The sequence below is a fragment of the Pinus tabuliformis genome, chromosome 5_2 (assembly GCF_031772625.1).
Source record: "Pinus tabuliformis cultivar Carrire ecotype Pingquan chromosome 5_2, CPIR1, whole genome shotgun sequence".
Taxonomy (NCBI): domain Eukaryota; kingdom Viridiplantae; phylum Streptophyta; class Pinopsida; order Pinales; family Pinaceae; genus Pinus; species Pinus tabuliformis.
In genome coordinates, this window is record NC_142306.1 from 458227868 (window position 1) to 458248077 (window position 20210).

Genomic DNA, 20210 nt, shown 5'->3' on the forward strand with positions numbered 1-20210 from the left:
CCAAAAAGTCACCAAAACAAAACTTGACACAAAGATTGAAATCAATCTTTCTACCCTGAAAACACAGAGCAGCCAAGATTCCTAGCAAGAAATCTTGTGTGCTTAAGCAAAAACGATGATGTTTGCAAGAAAAAAAAAATAAGACCAACACTTTCCACAATCAAAGAGAATTTGAAATCAGATACTTGCTGTAAAACTAAAGATTGACACGGAAAAGTAACTATTCAAGACTGAACCATACCAGCAGACAGACCTTCAGAAACAAAAAAAAATTGAAAAATCTTGAAAATTACAAGATATACGCAACTGTATTGATGTATAGCTGTGTGTATATGCGACTGAGCCTAAGGAAACCTACGTATACGCAGGTTAACTTAAGGAAACATGCGTATATACGCCTCTGTAAATAGGAAAAACAACATATATAAAAGATTTCAATAAAAAACAAGAAACAGTTTGAAGAAATTGATCAAACTTACAATTCAATTTCCTACAAGAACAGACTACACAGTAACAGCAAACAAACAGACAACTGAGCCCTGATTGGCTTGAATAAACCCAAACTAGGAAAAACAATACTGTTTTCCCCAGCGGAGTCGCCGATTCTGTTAAGGGATAAATTCCCCTAGGGTCTTGGGTTGATACCCTAGCAGATCGAAGGTTGTCTATACAGAGAAACACACATTCCATACAACCATAATGCTAATATAAGAAAACTATATGATAAGGGGCGTACCTGGGGGTCCTTCGTTTGAGAAGATCCTGCCAGGGTCCAAACCCTCTTGGAGTTCCTTTTGCTCCTTCAACCTGCAAAACGATCAATTCAAGAAAGTACAACAGTATATGGACTAAACATCATAAAGAAATCATCTTCATAATATATTGAAAGGTAGTTAGTTATGCAATTAAACAACCATTCATATATGAATCATAACATGGATATCATAAACATGAAGAAGATTTATATCAGGAACAAAGACAAGTGTTTCTTTTATTATAGACAAATAAAGTACAGAAAGGAATAATTTCACCTGATTCATCCTTTCACAGGCTCCAAGTGGAACCGTCCTCTGGATTCGTCCAGTCTCAAGCCTTTAACAAACTCCTTCCATGACTTACTCCATGATATCTCAAGTAGTAGATAGACATCATCACACAAGGAAACAAGGGTTTCCTGTAAATGGGGGAAGTGCAGGAGGCACTAGGATCTTCAGACCTGGTCAAGGAAATTTCAGCATAGTAATCTTTCTCTCTCTTCTCTCCTCCCTTAGGCCTTCCCATTGAAGCCTTTTTATACTTCTCCCAAAGTAGTTTTTTAGTTTGGAATTCGTTGGGAACAGTTGGGCCACGGGCACTAATAGGTAATCAGCAGGTAAAACCCGTGATCTCCGCCCGAAATTAAGGAGTTTTATTTTTTTTTAAGTGTTTTAAGACATATACGCGGGTTTGGTATACACAGACCCGCGTACACACCCATTTAGCTCAGGGCAATGTCGCGTATAGGGAATAAAACACTGTTTTTTAAATTTTGGACCAGGTCTGGAAGGAGGGGTTGCCCTAGGCCATGAGTGCAGCATCACAAACATCAAGAGTGAGGTTTGGAGCTATAATAGATGCCCCCTAATATATGAGGTTAGTAGGGGTACATCATTTTCCCGACAAACCACTCATAAGAAAAATTCAAACTCTTGGCCTCTATTGTGTTGGTGTGTCCTCAAGGTCTCCAAATTTGAAGAAATTCTGATGGTAGGATTGCAAGATATCCCAAGCCCTAACCTTAAGACCAAACTTTTCCCGGATGTTCCTTAGGCTAGTACCTCACATGATCCATTTGGCACCTCCAAGTGAAAACTCTTGTTTCGATCCTTTCCCCTTCCTTGTTTAGGTTAAGATCATCATTGTTTGTTAAACTCCCTCCCCTTAACCTAACCCGGGTCCACTTGTGATCCAAATGGAAATCCACCCATGGTATTTTCCTACCCATGGTATTTAACCATGGTCATGTAACTAAAAAATGTTATAAATAACGAGCCTCTTTTTGTAAGAGGAAAAAGGGTCCAACACAATATAGTTGCAACTATCATTTTCTAATCTAATAAAAGTTGGTTCTTGATTTATTTTTTTGGTTTGGTTTGTTTTTGTCCTTTTCTTGGTGTGGCAATTACTCAGATCTTGGGGCCCTCCCCAAGATTGATATTAGTTGGAACCTTGGATTTTCATAGCAAGGATTCATCATTTACGCTCTCATGGCATTCCTATTCATTGGGTTGGAGGATTCAAAGCCATTATCCACTACTAAGCAACTTGGGTACTCACATTTCATTTCTGTTTTCTCTGGTTCTTGGTGGTCACTTAGCCAAGACGAATTGTGTTTAGAGCATTCCACATTGTGCTTTCCAGGGGTTTGTTGGGCTTATGGAGTAGTTGAGTCTATCATTTTAGTGGTTTGGGGTCTTTTTCCGGGCTTGGATTTGCGTTTCTTGCCTTGCTGAGCATCTAGTGCTCTGCAACTGCGTTCAATATCACGAAGATCTTGGCCAAATTTCTAGAATACAACAAGTTCAATCATGATATCTCGTGTAAAAAGATGGAGGACGAGATCGACAGCTGACAGATGACAACAATCCATGGAATTTTCTCTTGTGACAATATTTAAAATCTCTCATGTGATCTTGGTTTGTTTCTACCTGTTATAAGTCACTGACAGGGACCGTTTCAATTCCTTGGCATTGTCACTCGAATTACTCATGGCATTCATCATATTCACTAGCTTGCTGGCAAGCAACTTTTGAAGCACACACAAAATATGGCTATTGAGATATAGAGAGAGTAGGGCATCTAGAATCTGAACGAGGTCCTTCTCGAAAAGGAGAATTGGGGAGAAATTCAACGTTGGGGTTTAAACCATTTCCCTCTCGATAGTGAGCCTCCCTTCCTTTGTCATAAGTCTGAACATATCATCCTTAGAGGCATCGACAAAGATGTCTTTGATATCACAGACCTCTCCCTTGGGGGTAAGTAATAGGAGTGTGTGAATGATTAGCTTGAATTTTATCAGCGACATAGATTTCGTATATAGGAGCTTGAACTTGTCGACTTCTTCACTAACCTTATGCCCTGCTAACCTTGCTTTTAATGGTGCCTTCAGACTTGGTGTCCTAATAGCCTTAGTTAGTGTTAGTGGTGCTGGAAAAACCACTTTAATGGATGTTCTTGCAGGAAGAAAAATTGGAGGTTGCATTGAAGGGACCATCAATATATCTGGTTATACCAAGAAACATGAAACCTTTGTTTGTGTACCAAAGCTATTGTCAGTAGAATGATATCCATTCTCCTTCTATGAAAATATATGAATCTCTCCTCTATTTAGCATGGATGTGTCCGCCTTCAGAGGTTGATACCAAAACACGAAAGATGTGTGTGGAAGAAGTGATGGAACTTGTCGAACTGGCACCTCTAAGACAAGCTCTTGTGGGTCTTCCTGGAATAAATGGACTTTCAACTAAAAAACATAAAAGACTTACAATAGTTGTTGAATTGGTTGCAAACCCATCAATTATCTTCATGGATGAACCCACATTAGGACTCGATGCCCGATCTGCAGCTATTGTCATGAGAACTGTACGGAATACTGTTGATACTAGGCGCATTGTTGTCTGCACAATTCACCAACCTAGCATTGATATCTTTGAGGCATTTGATGAGATCTTACTAATGAAAAGGGGATGACAAGTAATATATGTAGGACTAGTTGGGCATCATTCCTACAAGATAATCGAGTACTTTGAGGCTATCCTAGGAGTGCCTAAAATCAAAGATGTTTACAATCCAACAACCTAGATGCTAGAAGTTAGTTCTCCAGTTGTTGAAACTCATCTTGGCATAGACTTTGCAGAAGTGTACTCAAATTCCCCTGTTTTCCGACGGAACCAAGTACTTATCAAAGAGCTGAGTACACCAGTACCTAGCTCCAGGGACCTCTACTTCCCTACCAAATACTCTCAGAGTTTCTGTGTCCAATGCATAGCTTGCTTGTGGAAGCAACATTGGTCTTACTGGAAGAACCCAACATACAATGTTGTTCGATTTTTTTTCACTACTGTGACAACCCTGCTATTTGGAAGTATATTTTGGGGACTAGGCAACAAAACACGCAAACAACAATATTTTTCATTGTCCTAGGTGCTATGTATGCCTCAACAATTTTCCTCGGGGTCAGCAATTCTTTAACTGTGCAACCTTTTGTGGGAGTTCAACGAACTATGTTCTATAAAGAAAGGCAACTGGGATGCACTCAACTATTCCTTATGTAGTTGCTCAGAATGCCATTGAGATTCCATATATATTAATCCAAACCATTATTTTCTCTCTCATTGTCTATTCAATAATCGACTTCCAATGGAAAACAGTCAATTTTTTTTGTTTTATATTCTACATGTTCATGTGCTTTGTGTATTTTACCCTATATGGGATGATGTTTGTTGCTTTGACACCTGATCACCTGATTACTACCATTTTTTCCTCGTTCCTCTATGGATATTGGAATATCTATGACTATAAAAAACAACATGGTTTCGAGATTCACATTGCTCCACCAATGTCATGGAAGCATGCTATAAATAAAAAGGCTTCATATAATGATTTCCCACAAGTATTATTGTTTCTAGATGCCACCACAATTAATGGAAGGGAACATATATTTTTTCAACATGATGCTTTTATCCTTGGTTTTCTAGTTCAGTCTATTACCATTTGGTATCTCCATGAACACTTTGATGATTTGTGGGGAAAATATATTTATTTCGGTTTAGAGAGAAGATGGAAATTTCAATTCATATTGAAAAAGAAGGTCAAGTATGCTATGTCAAGACCATTGAATGTTGTACAAACAATGAAATCATATGGTGAGCTCATGCTAACAGCAAGAGTATCAGAAAATGGAAGGGACCCAACTTTAGCTTATATGGCTTACCTAGAAAGGGTGTTCCAATTAAGCATAACATAGGCACTTGGATTTCTTGATACATTTATTGCAAAGGGTCCTTTGAAAATTTACAAAGACAAGCCACTATATCTCTACCGGATAGATTGAAAAGTGATATCGAGGTTCATTATAGGGTATCTCTATCCTCAAACCCTCGTTCATTATGGTTATGGGTCAACCACACAAAACCCTTTTCCAACAAAGTCCATTTGCTTGGCCACACACTGTCCACCTCACAGTTGGCCCACCAACATTACAGGGTATCTCTATCCTCGACTCTTCGTTCATCATGGTTATGGGTCAACCATGCAAAACCCTTGCCAGCGAAATCCATTTTCTTGGCCACACACTGTCAATATCATAGTTGGCTCACAAGCATTATAGGGTATCTCTATCCTTGGATCTTTGTGCATCATGGTTACGGGTCATCCACAAACCCTCGGTTATGGGTCAACCACACAAAACCCTTGTCTTCGACAACACTTGGTCATCCACAACTCATCTTTGACAAAAGATTCTTTGGAGGGAACTTGATGCAATGGGGGCCATTGCTTCCTAAGAAGGAAGGAATGGTCTGAATGCAAATCTGCCCATGGTATTTTCCCACCAATGGTACTTATCCATGGTAATGATATGAATGGAAATCCACCCATGGTATTTTCCCACGCATGGTAATGTAACTAAAAAATGTTATAAATAACAAGCCTCTTTTTGTAAGAGGACAGAGGGTCCAGCACAATGTAGTTGCAACTATCATTTTCTAATCTAATAAAAGTAGGTTCATGATTTATTTTTCTGGTTTGGATTTTTTCTTTTCTTTTCTTGGTGTGGAAATTACTCAGATCTTGTGGCCCTCCCCAAGATCCAAATCAACTTGGTCCCGTGTGGTCCCATATCTTTGAAAAGTTAATTCTTCCAAGGCAACTCGGGAATCCAAGTTTTGCAAGGATTTTAGGGATTGGGAAACTCCTTTACATGTCATATTCCTTTAACCTATCCCTTAAATCCTCATCTCGTTATCCTAGGAATATTTGTACCTTACTTAAGAAGCAAGCAAGTCCCATTCTTGAGCCTCCACTAGGAAAGGGTCCCCGAGATCACTTCACAGCCATATTAGTTGATCTATCCTTCAGAAGTGATTCTCTATATATCGTGTCTCCTCCCATCGCTGAAAGTTTTTAAACAGTAGGAAACTTTAGTTGTGATGACATTGGGCTTTAGCTTCATTGTTTCTCTAGACCTAGCAAGTGCCCCTCTAGGACCCTTCTAGTTTGAGCAGTAACATGCATCACTTGTGGTTAATTATGGCTATGGAAATTGGCAAAAGGAAAAGGGAAATAAATTCAAGAAATAAAGGAAAATAGGAGAAAAGGAAGATGAAGAGACAAGAATACGCATGCAAGGGACAATGAAGTAAATTGAAGGAAAAGGAAGAAAAAGGAGAGGGAGAACATTCTATGCCTCTCTTAGTCACTCTTATTTAGTCTTGATCACTTTTTGGCTACTCTTGGAGCATTCTAGAACTCACTTGGGCATTGAGGTATTCGCACTTGGACTTGGAGAGAGATAACACTTGGACAGAGGCAAGCAACCAAGCAAGCAAAGGAAATCAGGGCATCGAAGAAGAAGGCTTGAAAAGTAGCTATAATAGAAGAACATTACAGGTAATAGGTCGCATGTGTGATTTCCTTGCTGAAATTTGTATGCATGGTACATGCATTTGGTTATTTGGTTACTTTGATGTCATTGGCATAGGATTTTCCTGGATTGATAGTGGTTTCAACCTTGCCTTACCATTTCCTAGATAGCCATGATGTAGTGGATTTCCTATTTTGGTTCAGCTTTGTATGGCTTGTAGATTTTGGATCTTAGTGAGGTGGTCACAGGAAAACTCCCAAGGGTCGAGGGTGGAGATGGGCATTCTCATGGAACTCTTGAAGGATGGGTGGAGATAGGAAAATTCCTCTGGGTATGGTGAAGAAGTCAAAGGCATCCAAGCTTGTCGGTTTTGGTGATTTTTGGACCGGTTTAGGTGAAATATTTGTGGTTGAGGGTTGAGGTTGTTTAGCCTCTGGAAGCCCTGGTTGGTTCTAATTTGGTTAATCCCATGTGATCCCACATTCATGCTTGGAATATGGCATGAGGGTGATTGAATTAAAGAGAGATTTTGTTTAGCCCAATCTATGGTCGGGTGGTATGTGGAAGTCCCTGACTTGGTTGGATTTATACATATGTTATTATGTGTTATTTCTGATTGAGTTCAATGATTACATGTACTGGTTATTGTGTTGATTTCATGACTGGTTTTTCATGGTTTCATTTTGGTTGAATGTTGGTTATAAGCATGGTTAAATCATGTGCTCTTGTTATGGATCTTTTTCATGATTCGATAATTTATTTAATGGTTTTATGAATGCATGAGCTAAGTGTTGTTGCAGTTAGATTTAGAGGGTAGTGAGCCTTTCTGATGATTCTATGATAAAATTAATGAGACATTGAACAAATATGCATTCATGACCTATAGCTACTATGTTGTCCATATGTTTGTCTAAATGTTTGTTATGTGACTGACAGGGTTGGAAAATATATGAGCCTAAGTACAGTTTATGAATAATTGTGGTTATCTTAGACTTGATTCTGGAGAGTTCTGGGAAGTGGCCTATAGGCTAGCCTTAAAAAAGTGGCACTAATTCCACAACCACAGTCTCTTAACTAAGAAATCTTGGTTGTAGCCACATGGAGAAATGCCTATGCATGTGGATGGATCCTTTTGTTCGCATGCATGGCTTGGCATGTTAAAAAATGTAGCAAGAAAGGGCTCAATTTGACTCTAGCCTTAGTCAAATTGAGTAAATCAAATTTCCACATCAACAGAACAAATTGGAGGCAGTTAACTAGTGTGACATGGCTCTTGTCACTCATTAGCTCAATAAATTCGAGTTAGTGGGCTTAGAGTTCAGTCATGCATGTGTAATTACTAAATTTTAGCAATATAGTTAAGTTATTTTCAATTGTACTCAGTTAACTAGCCTCTAACTATTAATAGAGTCAGTTGAAGGTCAATTATGCAGTGGGACAACAATATAACTCAACGATTTGTTAGTTAACTAATCAATCAACCCAAAATAGCTCAAGCATGCATGAAATTCAAATTTCTCAACTGAGGTGGAGGAGACAAGGCTAGTGTAACATGAGTTGTATTCTAGTTGAGTGTATAGTTATTGCATGCAATCATGAGATTAATTCCTTGGGAATTGCACAAGGAAATAGGGACTTCCTTATTATTTAGGAGCTCAAATTTTCTCAGATTTACGCAAGGAAATAGGAGGCTGGTGGAGCAGAAAATTGACTAAGTGTTGGCTAGAGGCTCTCATTCAGCAAAGAGAACAATTATTCTTTTGCAGGTTGTGCTCAGATCTGGAGCAAGAAATTGTAATAGTTTCTCTATTCAATTGATTAATTCAAAGAGGAAATAGGGGTTTTGTTAAAACTAGCAACAATAAATCCTAATTTAATTTGTCCTTGAATTAAATTGTAATTATATTCTCATAGCAACTTGTAATAGTTAACTAAGTTAATTTGACTTAGTTGGCTTAGTAAATTCGAGTTGGAAGTATATCTAGAGTCATGTAGATTGATTCCTAAATTTTAGGGGTCCAGGTTGAGTTCTTTTAAGTTGTAATTAATTAACTCAATCTAATTGATTTAAAGCTAGTTAAACTAGTTCAAACAGTTGGAGGAACTAGTAGGAGGTCTAGTAGTGGGGACAAGCACCAATGCAACTTCACTGCTCCACCAATTAACTGAAGATTCACTCATAAATAACTCATGCATGTTAGTTCTAAGGAAGACCCAGTCAAGATTAGAGTTCAAGGACAATGTACTATCATTTATATAATTTTTTGAGTTGTACAAATGGTGCATGCAATCGGTTGAGGGCCTATGGATGGATTGTGTAGTTATGGAGAGAGAATTTCCCAACTAAATATGGGCTAATGCTATTAGGAATTGCACAAGGAAGTAGGGGCTTGGAAGGCAGAAAATTTGGCTAAGTGTTGGCTTGAGCTTGTTTGTGAAGCAGAGAGATAGATTACACTTATGCAGGAATTGTTCGGCTTGAACAAGCACTGTATTTTCTTCTCAAATCTTTTAGTTAATGCAATATAGATAATTGGGGTTTTGACCAGTTGCTTTCCCTAGAAAAATATTGTGTTATGTGTGATTGAAATTCTTCCTTTTCTGCTTAGTGTTTTCATCAATCAAATTTTATTTCCACTGATGAGTAGAGTAGATTCTTGTCTTATGTTTTAGCATATCACTTAAGTTGTTGAATCTACAAGTAAAAATCTACATGGTATTAGAGCTGAATACATTGTAGAAGAGGATAATTTGAGTTTGTTGTGCAGGTGAAATCGAATTTGCAGGTTCATACTTCAGAGTCAGCATCATGTCATTCTACGACTTACAACTTGAGTATGCCCTGGAGGGAAGCTCAAATTACCTAGCTTGGAAGGGTAGGATGGAGGCAGTGATGGAAGACATTGGTCTCAAGAAGTTCATAGATCATGATATTCTGAAGCCTCCAACATTTGATGCTAAAGATATGGTTGAATGGAGAAAGTGTGCGACAAAAGCGAGAAGAATTGTCCTAGAAGGAGTTCGAAATCATATTGTCTTGAATTTCCATGGTAAGGAAACTCCATTTGCAATGTGGAAGGAATTGATAGACCTGTTTCAAAATAGAAGTGACCATAGGAAACTGGAATTGAAGGATAAACTCATAAAGATCAAGATGGATAAGGGTGACACTATTCCAAAATACTTGACCAAGTTTACTCAATGTCAGGATGAGCCTGGAAGTGTCGAGATTACTGTTGCTGAAGATGATCTGGTGAGCCTAGCACTTCTAGGAATTCCCAAGGGTTGGCACAGTTACCAAGACTTAGTTAACGGGAGGGAGAAACTACCAGAGTGGGAGTGATTGTGGTTTGACTTGGTACAGGAAGAGATTTGACGAAACACCAGAGACGAATCCTAATCAAAGCATGATGATGAGGAGAATTGTACCTTAGTAGGTAAGGAAAAGAAAGGGAAGGGGAAGTCATCCCATTCCAGATCAAATTCTTGTCAAGGATGCAAGAAGAAGGACATGTTGAAAGTCAAATGCTTTCACTGTCACAAGCTGGGAAAATTTGCCACAAAGTGTCTGCTCAAGAAGGTCAGTAAGAAGCCCTCAGGAGGAGTTGTAGGTGAAACTATTACTTCACAGTTCGAACTAGACTTTACCCTCATCGCTTGTATGGTGTCATCAATGATGGGTAGTGTGTGGTACCTAGACAATTAAGCTTCTTTCCACATGACCAGTAACAAAATAGAGCTATTTAGTAACACGGAGGACAAGGATATCTAGATTCATATCGATATGGGTGATGATGGGAGGTATATAGCAACCATGATCGGTATAGTTACCTTTCAGAGGGCATTTGGTTCTCCCCTCACTTTTCGATATGTTATATATGTTCCCGGTTTGAAGAAGAACTTGGTTTATGTTGCCATGTTGGAGGATAGACACTATGATGTGATATTTAGTAAGGGAAAGGCATTCCTTTATCACATAGCCACAGGTTAGGTGAAGAGGATAGGGGTTTGAGTGAACAAACTCTACAAGTTGGAGGTAGAAGATTGTGTTGCCTTGAGCACTAAAGAAGAGAAGGTTAGCAGAGAAGGTGTAGAGCCGAGACATTGGTGAGTTGTGGCATAGGGGGTTGGGTCACTTGCACCATGGAACTTTAAAGATCATGCAAAAAATTTATACTGGTCTTCCTAAGGGTACACTAGACTAGGTAGACCCATGCAAAGGGTGTACATTGGGGAAGTACTTCAAATCTTCCTTTCATGACAAAGGCAGTCGAGCACAGGTGATCCTTGATCAAGTTCACTCAGATGTGTGTGGATTGTTCTCGACAACATCCACGACCAAGCACAGGTATTATGTGATATTTGTTGATGATTTTTCTCGTAAGTGTTGGATCTTCTTCATGTAGAAGAAAGATCATACTTTTGCTAAGTTTTGTGAATTTAAATCACTTGTCGAGAAAGATACTGGTAGGAAAGTTAAAGCTCTAAGGAGTGATAACGGTGGAGAGTATGTGTCGAATAAGTTCAAAAAAAATGTGCATCAGAAGGAATTTGATGGGAGTTGATAGCACCTCATAATCCACAGTAGAATGGGGTTGCTAAAAGGAATAACAGGAGTATTATGGGAACGGAATGGGCGATGTTGTGTGATCAAGGTCTACCATTACACTTGTGGGTTGAAGCATGCAACACAACCATTTATTTTCAGAACAAAAGCCGCATCAATTCTCGGGATGAGTACACCAAAAGAGGCTTTTTTAGGGAAGAAACCAGATGTGGCACACTTTAGGATCTTTGGTTCATCAGTCTACTACCATGTTACCAAATATGCACAGAAAAATCTAGAAACAACAACAGAGTTGGGCATATTTGTGGGGTATATTAATACAACTCACAAATATCGGGTGTACCTTCCAACCAACAAGATGATAGTGGTTCGCAGAGATGTAAAATTCAATGAAGAGAAGGCCATGAGATGTTCCCTTGAGAGGTAGCTTCAGCTACATGCGGTTAAGGATATTTTAGCTCCTAAGGAAGAACCTCAGGATGATGTGGAGTAACCACATGTAGAGGAGCAGGGAGTTGAGACACCCACTCATGCAGAGTCTTCCAGAGATGGGAGAAAGTGCACCATAGAGGCCGACAGGTTATTACAAGATGCTAGAGAGAATGTGGTAGAACCCACATCACAACGCAGGCAGAGGAGGTTACCAAAGAGGTACACTGGCTACATGGCTCTCACGAGAGGATGTGTAGAGATTGATCCATCCTCTTTTGAGGAAGCAGTGCAACAACCATTTTGATTTGATGCCATGGTTGAGGAGTATGACTCCATTGTCATGAAAAATGTTTGGGTTGTGGTCCCAAGACCGACAAACAAGTCAGTGGCAAGTTCTAGATGGATTTACAAGGGAAAGCAAGCAGCAGATGGTAGTGTGAAGAAACACAAGGCTAGGTTTGTGGCTAGGGGGTTTTACCAGGTGGAGGGGATAGATTACGATGATAATTTTTCTCCTGTTGCAAGGTACTCATCAATCAGATCCATTATAGCATTGTTAGTGCAGATGGGATGGAAGATACATCAGATGGATGTAAAGACAACATTCCTCAACGACATGATTGAGGAAGAGGTGTATATTGATCAACTTGAAGAATTTGATACCTTTAACAGAGAGTTGCATGTGTACCGACTCAAGCGAGCATTGTCTGGACTAAAACAAGCACCTTGTGCTTGGTACACCAGGATCATTAGCTATTTCACCAGTTTGGGCTTTACCATATTGTGGTTGAAGGTAAATTGTTGATTATTGTTTTATATTTCTAAGATTTGATTATGACAAGTGATGATACACCGATCAAGTCTTGCAAAGAGGATCTTGCAAGAGAGTTCAAAATCAAGTAATTGGGGCTCATGCACTACTTTCTGGGGATGGAAGTATGGCAAGGTGATGAGGAACTGTTTGTCTCTCAAGGCAAGTATGCCAACAAGATAATCAAGAAGTTCCACATGGAGAGCAGTAAAATGATGGAGACTCCTCTATCTAGTAATTGGAGGAAGGAGGATGCTACTTTTGGTGAAGTAGTGGAGGCTACTATTTACATGTAGCTTGTGGGTTCACTCATGTATTTGGTGAACACACGACCGAACATGTGTTATGAAGTTAACCAGTTTAGTCAAGCAATGGTTAAGCCAACCAAGCTATATTGGAAGGCAACCAAACATGTGTTGAGATACCTCAGAGGCACTACGCAGTATGGTATTTGGTATAAATAGATAGAGGGAGTGGAGCTTGAAGGTTTCACCGATGTAGATTGGGCAGGGAGTCCATCCGATAGGAAGAACAAATTAGGTGGGATATTCAATATTGGGTCAACAACTGTTTCTTGGTACAATAGGAAACAAAGATCAGTTGCACTCAGTTCAATAGAAGCATAGTACACGACTGCTAGTCAAGTAGCTTGTGAGGCTATCTAGATGAGGAAGATTTTGGTTGGTTTGTTTGGTTAGCAGATGGATCTAATAGTGATTTACTGTGACAATCAGAGTTGTATCAAACTCTGTGAGAATCCAATTTTTCATGGTCAGTCCAAGCATATCGATATCCGGTATCATCATCTAGGAGATTGTGTGCAGAGGAGAATTATGTTGTTGGAGTACATTCCCACATAGGAACATGATGCAGATATTTTGACAAAGGCCTTGTCAAGATGAAAATTTGATTTTCATAGAGGTAGGATCGGGGCAGCAGATAATCCCTTTCTTGTTGAGAGGGAGAATTAAAAATAGCAACAAGAAATCCTAATTTAATTTGTCATTGAATTAAATTAGGAATTAAATTGTAATTCTATTTTCATAGAAACTTGTAATAGTTAACTAAGTTAATTTGACTTAGTTGGCTTAGTAAATTAGAGTTGGAAGTCTATCTAGAGTCATGTAGGGTGATTCCAAAATTTTAGGTGTCCAGGTTGAGTTCTTTTGAGTTATAATTAATTAACTCAGTCCAACTGAGTTAAAGTCAGTTAAACTAGCTCAAACATTTGGAGGAACTAGTAGGAGGTCTAGTAGTGGGGACAAGCACCAATGTAGCTTCATCGCTCCACTAGTTAACTGAAGATTCACTCATAAATAACTCATGCATGTCAGTTCTGAGGAATACCCAATTAAGATTAGTGTTAAGGGAAAGTGTACTGTTAGTTGTATAATTTTTTGAGTTGTACAGATGGTGCATGCAATTAGTTGAGGGCCTATGGATGGATTGTGTAGTTATGGAGAGAGAATTTCCCAATTAAATATGGGCTAATTCTCTCAGGAATTGTGCAAGGAAGTAGGGGCTTGGTAGGAAACAAATTTGGCTAAGTGTTGGCTTGAGCTAGTTTGTGAAGTAGAGAGATAGATTGTACTTGTGCAGGAATTGTTCGGGTTGAACAAGAATTGTATTTTCTTCTCAGATCTTCTGGTTAATGCAATATAGATAGTTGGGGTTTTGAGTAGTTGCTTTCCCCAGAAAAATATTGTGTTATGTGCAATTGAAATTCTTCCTTTTCTGCTTAGTGTTTTCATCGATCAATTTTTGTTTCCGTTGATGAGTAGAGTAGATTCTTGTCTTATGTTTTAGCATATCACATAAGATGTTGAATCTACAAGTAAAAAACTATAGGTTTTTCCTAGTTGGGTTCACTTAGAAACCATTGTGTACTTGTGGTCTTCTTTATTGCATGTTTATGCCATTTGTTCTAAATTGTGATTTCTATTCCACAAATTAGTAGAGTAGAATTGTGTCTCTTATTTTCAGTTTGAAATCTTGAGCAGTTGCAATTTATAACAAATTTATACATGGTATCAGAGCCTTGAAATCACATTAGAATGAGAATTTTGAACTTGTCCCTTAGGAATTTTGAATTTCTAGCTTTAGTGCAACAATTTTTCTTCAGATTCAGGAGAATGTCTTTCAACAGAATGAGATTGGAGTATTCCCTGGAGGGTAGCTCGAATTTCATAGTCTGGAAGGATCGAATGGAAGCATTGCTTGATGATAATGGTGTGTTAGAATATATTAAAACTGACATTAAAAAACCCCAACAGTCTGATGCACAACAATTAGCCCAATGGAAGAAGGATGTGCAAATGCCAAGAGAATTATTCTGGAAGGTGTGAGAGACCATGTTGTATCAAATCTCCATGGGAAAGAAACACCATATGCTATGTGGAATACATGGACTGAGCTATTCGAAAATAACAGTGACCATAGAATATTAGCCTTGAAAGACAAAATTTGAAACAGTAGAATGTAGAAAAATGATATTGTTCCACAATATCTCTCCATATTTACACAATTTGATATGAGCTTGGAGGGGTTGGGGTAAATGTTACAGAAGGTGACCTTGTGAGCCTATCTCTTCTAGGCCTTCCAAAATCCTGGCACAACTAACATGTATCTGTGAATAGAAGGGAAAAGTTACCAAATTGGGGAAGGTTGTGGTCCAATTTGGTTCAAGAAGAGTTCAAGAGGAATACCAGAGATGGTACATCATCCAAAGTGGAGGATGAAGAAAATTTTTCCTTGGTTGGGAAGGGGAAGAAGGGAAAAGGAAAGAATATTGAAACCAAACCTAAATCCAGTGAAAATAATGGCAATAAGAAAGAATTGAGCAAGATAAAATGTTTCCACTAGCACTAATATGGGCACTATGCAATAAAATGTCTGCACAAGAAGTATAACAAGAATGCTTCAAAAGGAGAAAGAAGTGAAGCAATGACTTCACAATTCAAATTAGAATTCACCCTAATAACATGCATGGTCAACACTGTTATGGGGAGTGTGTGGTACCTTGATTTCGGTGCCTCATTCCATATGACAGGGTGCAAGGAGTTTTTCAGTAGCCTGGAGGAGAAGGATCTCCATATGCATATTGAATTGGGGGATGACAGGAGGTACAATGCTACATGAATTGGTATTATCACCTTTGAGAGGGAGAAAGGCTTCCCTCTTCTCAAAGATGTTATGTTTGTACCTAAGCTGAAGAAGAACCTGATCTTTGTAGCAGTATTGGAGGATAGAGGCTATGATGTTATTTTCAGTAAAGGGAAAGCCTTTCTGAGACACATAGCTACCAGGAAAGTGAAGCAAATTGGAGTTCGAGTCAAGAACCTATACAAACTTGAGGTGGAGATTGCATTGCACTGAGAAATAGGGCTAAAAGAGTGAAAAGCGGAGATGTTGGAGAACTTTAGCACAAGAGATTAGGTCATTTTCATTGTGCCGCCTTAAAAATCATGCAGCAAATTACCACTAGTCTCCCTAAAGCCCCCCTTGACCAACAAGATGTTTGCAAGGGTTACACACGGGGAAATATGTCAAATCCACTTTCCATGGCTGAGATAACTAGATAGATGCAATCTTGGAGTGAGTCCACTCTGATGTTTGTGGACCCTTTTCTACAGTCTCCACAACAAAACATAAGTACTATGTTATTTTTATTGATGATTTCTCTAGAAAATGTTGGATCTTCTTCATGCGGAAGAAGGATGAAGTTTTCTCCAATTTTTTTGAATTCAAAGCATTGGTTGAGAAGGAGACCATGAAGAAATTGAAGGCTCTCAGGAAATAATGGAGGTGAAATTGTTTCAAATTCCTTCAAGGATTTTTGTGTCAAAGAAGGCATTCGAAGAGAACTAATAGCACCCCATAACCCATGGTAGAATTAGGTAGCTGAAAAGAAGAATGTGAGAATAGTGGGAGAAAAGGGAGCTATGCTACATTATCAAGGGTTTCCATTGCATCTATGGGTAGAAGCATGTAATACAACAGTTTACTTGTAGAACCATGGTCCTCATAGAATACTTGGTATGATCACACCAAAGGAAGATTTCTATGGGGGAAAGCCTGATGTGTCTCATTTGAGAATTTTTTGTAGCTTCAGTTTATTGTCATCTCTCCAAGGATTCGAGGAAGAAACTTGAGCCTATAGCAGAGTTGGCAATTTTTGTAGGATGCAACAAGACTCCACACAATTACCGGGTGTATTTACCTTCACTGAGGATGAAAATGGAGAGGAGAGATGTCAAGTTTGATAAGGAAAATGTTATGAGATGCTCTCTAGAACGAGAGTTGAGTACCCCATCAGAGCAAGAGCTTCTAGTTCAAAAGGAGCAGCCATAAGATGAGCTTTAGGAGGTTGTGGAGCAGCCACATATGGAGGAGCAGAGAGAGTTCGAGTGGAGACACCCACTCAACCATAGACATACAAAGAAGGGAGAAAGAAAACCAAATAAGCTAATAGAATGATATAGGATGCAATGGAGCATATGGGAGCTCCTACATCATAGCACAAGCGTAGGAGGTCACCTAAGAGGCACACTGATATGAATTTAAACAGGAACGCAACAAATTACAGAGATAACCATAAACAAAGAGATGCAGTGGAAATAATACTTCATTTCATTAATGTAAAATACTGAAATATGCTTACAGACATAAATGGAAATAAACCAACTAGGGTGATGGTAGCTTATCTCTAAGAAGAGATGCGGTGGCTACATGCCTCTGAACTGTGTTACAATGAGGCTCGAAGGCCTATTTATTGTTGAGAAACAATGGAAAACCCTAAACATCCAAAAACCTAACCCTAGAAGATGAAACGCCAAACTGTGGGCCCCGTTTGCGTAAATTGGTACATCAACTTCTCGGGGTCGTAACTTTGGCATACGATCTCTGTTTGACGCGTATAATATTTTTTTAGAAATATCTATCCAAGAACTACAACTTTGGGAAGAGAAACATTGGTCCATGGACCTATGTTGCTCCCAGTTTTCCCAAAAAAACGTCGTTTAGGGCCTCAAAATAGCTCCAGAAGTTTAGGACCTGAAAAACTGCTAAAAATAGTAAACTGTGCTACAATTAAGGAAACTGAAAAGCTGAAAGAAACAATGGTAGGGGTCCAAGTGGACTTGGCAGGTGGCCACCAATATCCACCTGGATCATTCCTCCCCCCTTAGGAAACAATGGTCCCCATTGCATTGAGTTCCTCCATGAGATGAGGAAACTTCTGCGAAACTTGGTCCCTGGTGAGCCACTTGCCATGGTGAAGGAGTTGGCCTTCTTTGACAACTCGATATAGTTGGATATTCTACTGGCGAGTGTTCTTGATATGTTTGTTAATGATCCGATCAGTTGCAGCTTGTTCCATGCAATCTGGATTTAACTATGTGAGTGTGAGCTGTTCTGCAATGTCGGCTGTGTCTAGTAATGGTGGAAAGTATGGGTGAAGGTGGTCCACATTGAACAATAGGTGCAGGCCAAGGAATGGGGGAATGCTGAGCTCAAATGCATTGTCTCCCATAGCCTTGGTAATGGTGTAAGGACCATATCAGAGTGGTCTAAGTTTCCGATAGGCTCCAGTGAGGCATTCCTTTTGCAAATACAACCAGGATTTGTCTCCCACCTGAAACTTATGTGGCACCAGAAGTTGATCATGTCGTTGCTTGTACTTGGCATTTGATTTCTCCAAAATGTCATGGACCTGCTGGTGAATATGTTGGATGTGCTCAATGAAATTGTTTGCCTTATCTATTTCAGACTGGACATGAGCCGAATCTGCATGAGTAGCTACAAATGGCATGGCCACATCAATGGGACATAGTGGCTGGAATCCCAAGCCCACCTGAAAAGGGTTGTGGCCAATCGAGTTGTGGAGAGCCCAGTTGTTGGTGTGTTGAACATAGGGGAGGCTCTCATCCCATGTGCGTGGATTCTTTGAGTTGTACATGCGTAGAATGTGTACGATCATCCTGTTGACAACCTTTGTTTGACCATCAGTTTGAGGATGGAAGGTTGTGGACTTAGTGAGTTTGGCGTCCAGCATTGACCAGAGATTGGACCAAAATGTACTCAGGAACCTGTTGTCCCAATCTGAGATGATAGACCGTGGGATCCCAAAGTGTACGCACACTCATTCAAAGAAGAGTTTAGCAGTGGCTTATGCTATGATATTCTTCTTGCAAGCCGCCATAATGGCCATCTTCGAGAACCTGTCGACAACCACAAAAACACAATTGTTTCCATGCTTAGTGGAAGGAAGGCCTGCCATGTAATCCATGGAGATGGATTCTCAAGGTTGACTAGGGGTAGGCAGTGGGGTATAGAGGCCTTGCTTCTTGATGGTCAGTTTGGTAATGGTGCAGGCAGTGCACGATCTGATGTACTTCCTGACATCTTGTCGAAGATTCAGCCAGTAGAAATACTTCTGCAGTACTGCCACCATTTTCTCGACCCCGAAATATCCAGCAGCTTGAATGTATTGTGCTTCCAAAATCATCTTGGCACGCTTGCTTGAAGGAACACAAAGGTGACCCAGGTGGCATAACAGGGCATCCTGGAGGTGAAAATCTAGAACATGCTGACCCTCCAAGAGTGTCTGGAATGTGTGGCCGAATTCTGGGTCACTTTTGTAAAGAAGTGGCCAATCAGAAGTCTCGTGCCTACAAGAATTGAGCATAGTGGTTAACGCCATGATCGGTGGTCGACCGAGGCAATCTGCAACATTATTGGTGCTGCCCTTCTTATACTTGATATTCAAATGGAATTGTTGCAGGTATGTGGACCACTTCTGATGCTGATCATTCTGCAATTTCCCTTGGGTCTGTATGAACTACAGGGGTCGATGATCTGTGTGGATGACCATTTCCTTCCCCAAAATGTAATTCTTCCACTATCGGCAAGCTTGCACAATGGAATACATCTCTTTTTCATAAGTGGGATACTTTCGGACTGTGTCTGAAAGTGTCTCACTATGATATTCCACTGGATGCTCATGTTGAGTAAGGACTACCCCAATAGCATAGTCAAAGGCATCTGTCTCGAGCTCAAATGGTTGCAAGTCTGGTAATGCGAGCACTGGTGTCGAGCAGAGGCGATCTTTCAACTCTGTGAATGCCTTTTGTTGAGATTCAGACCAAAATAATTTTTCTTTCGCTCCTCCCTTGGTGACATGATTCAAGGGCCAAGTGATATGAGAAAATCCCAACACGAACTTGCGGTAGAAGTTGGAAAGACCTAGAAAGCTGCGGAGCTCGATTAGAGTGGTTGGAGATGGGCAATCTCGAATGACTTGGATCTTGGCTGGATCCACATGCACCCCGTGTTCATCAATAATGTATCCCAAATACTGAACCTCGGTCATGCCAAAAGTGAATTTCTCCAAATTGGCACATAACTTGTGTTGTCGTAGTGTTTGGAGAACCTGTCGGATGTGGTGGAGGTGCTCTTCCCAACTCTGGTTGAAGATCAGGATGTCATCCAAGTATAACACTACAAAGGAGTTGGTGGATGGCTACAACATGTCATTGATTAGCCTCATGAAGGTTGCAGGAGCATTCGTCAATCCGAAAGGCATAACCAACCATTCGAAAAGGCCCTCCTTGGCTTTGAAGGCAGTCTTCCACACATTGGAGGGTTTGATTGGTCCTTGGTGATTTCCTGACTTCAAATCAATCTTGCTGAAATATTTGCCCCCTTCAGTTGGTCTAGGAGGTCATCAATTTGTGGGATCAAGTACCTATTATGGACAATGATCTTGTTCAACACCCGAT

The 20210-nt window shown here is 39.8% G+C and overlaps 2 pseudogenes; one reads left to right on the forward strand and one right to left on the reverse strand.

Annotated features, from left to right (window-relative positions):
- Window positions 1-2545: 2545 nt before the first annotated feature.
- LOC149159659 (ATP synthase subunit gamma, chloroplastic pseudogene) lies at window positions 2546-3133 on the reverse strand (annotated as a pseudogene).
- A 4-nt stretch (window positions 3134-3137) lies between these two features.
- Window positions 3138-20210, forward strand: part of LOC149159660 (ABC transporter G family member 35 pseudogene) — a 41227-nt pseudogene continuing 24154 nt past the window's right edge.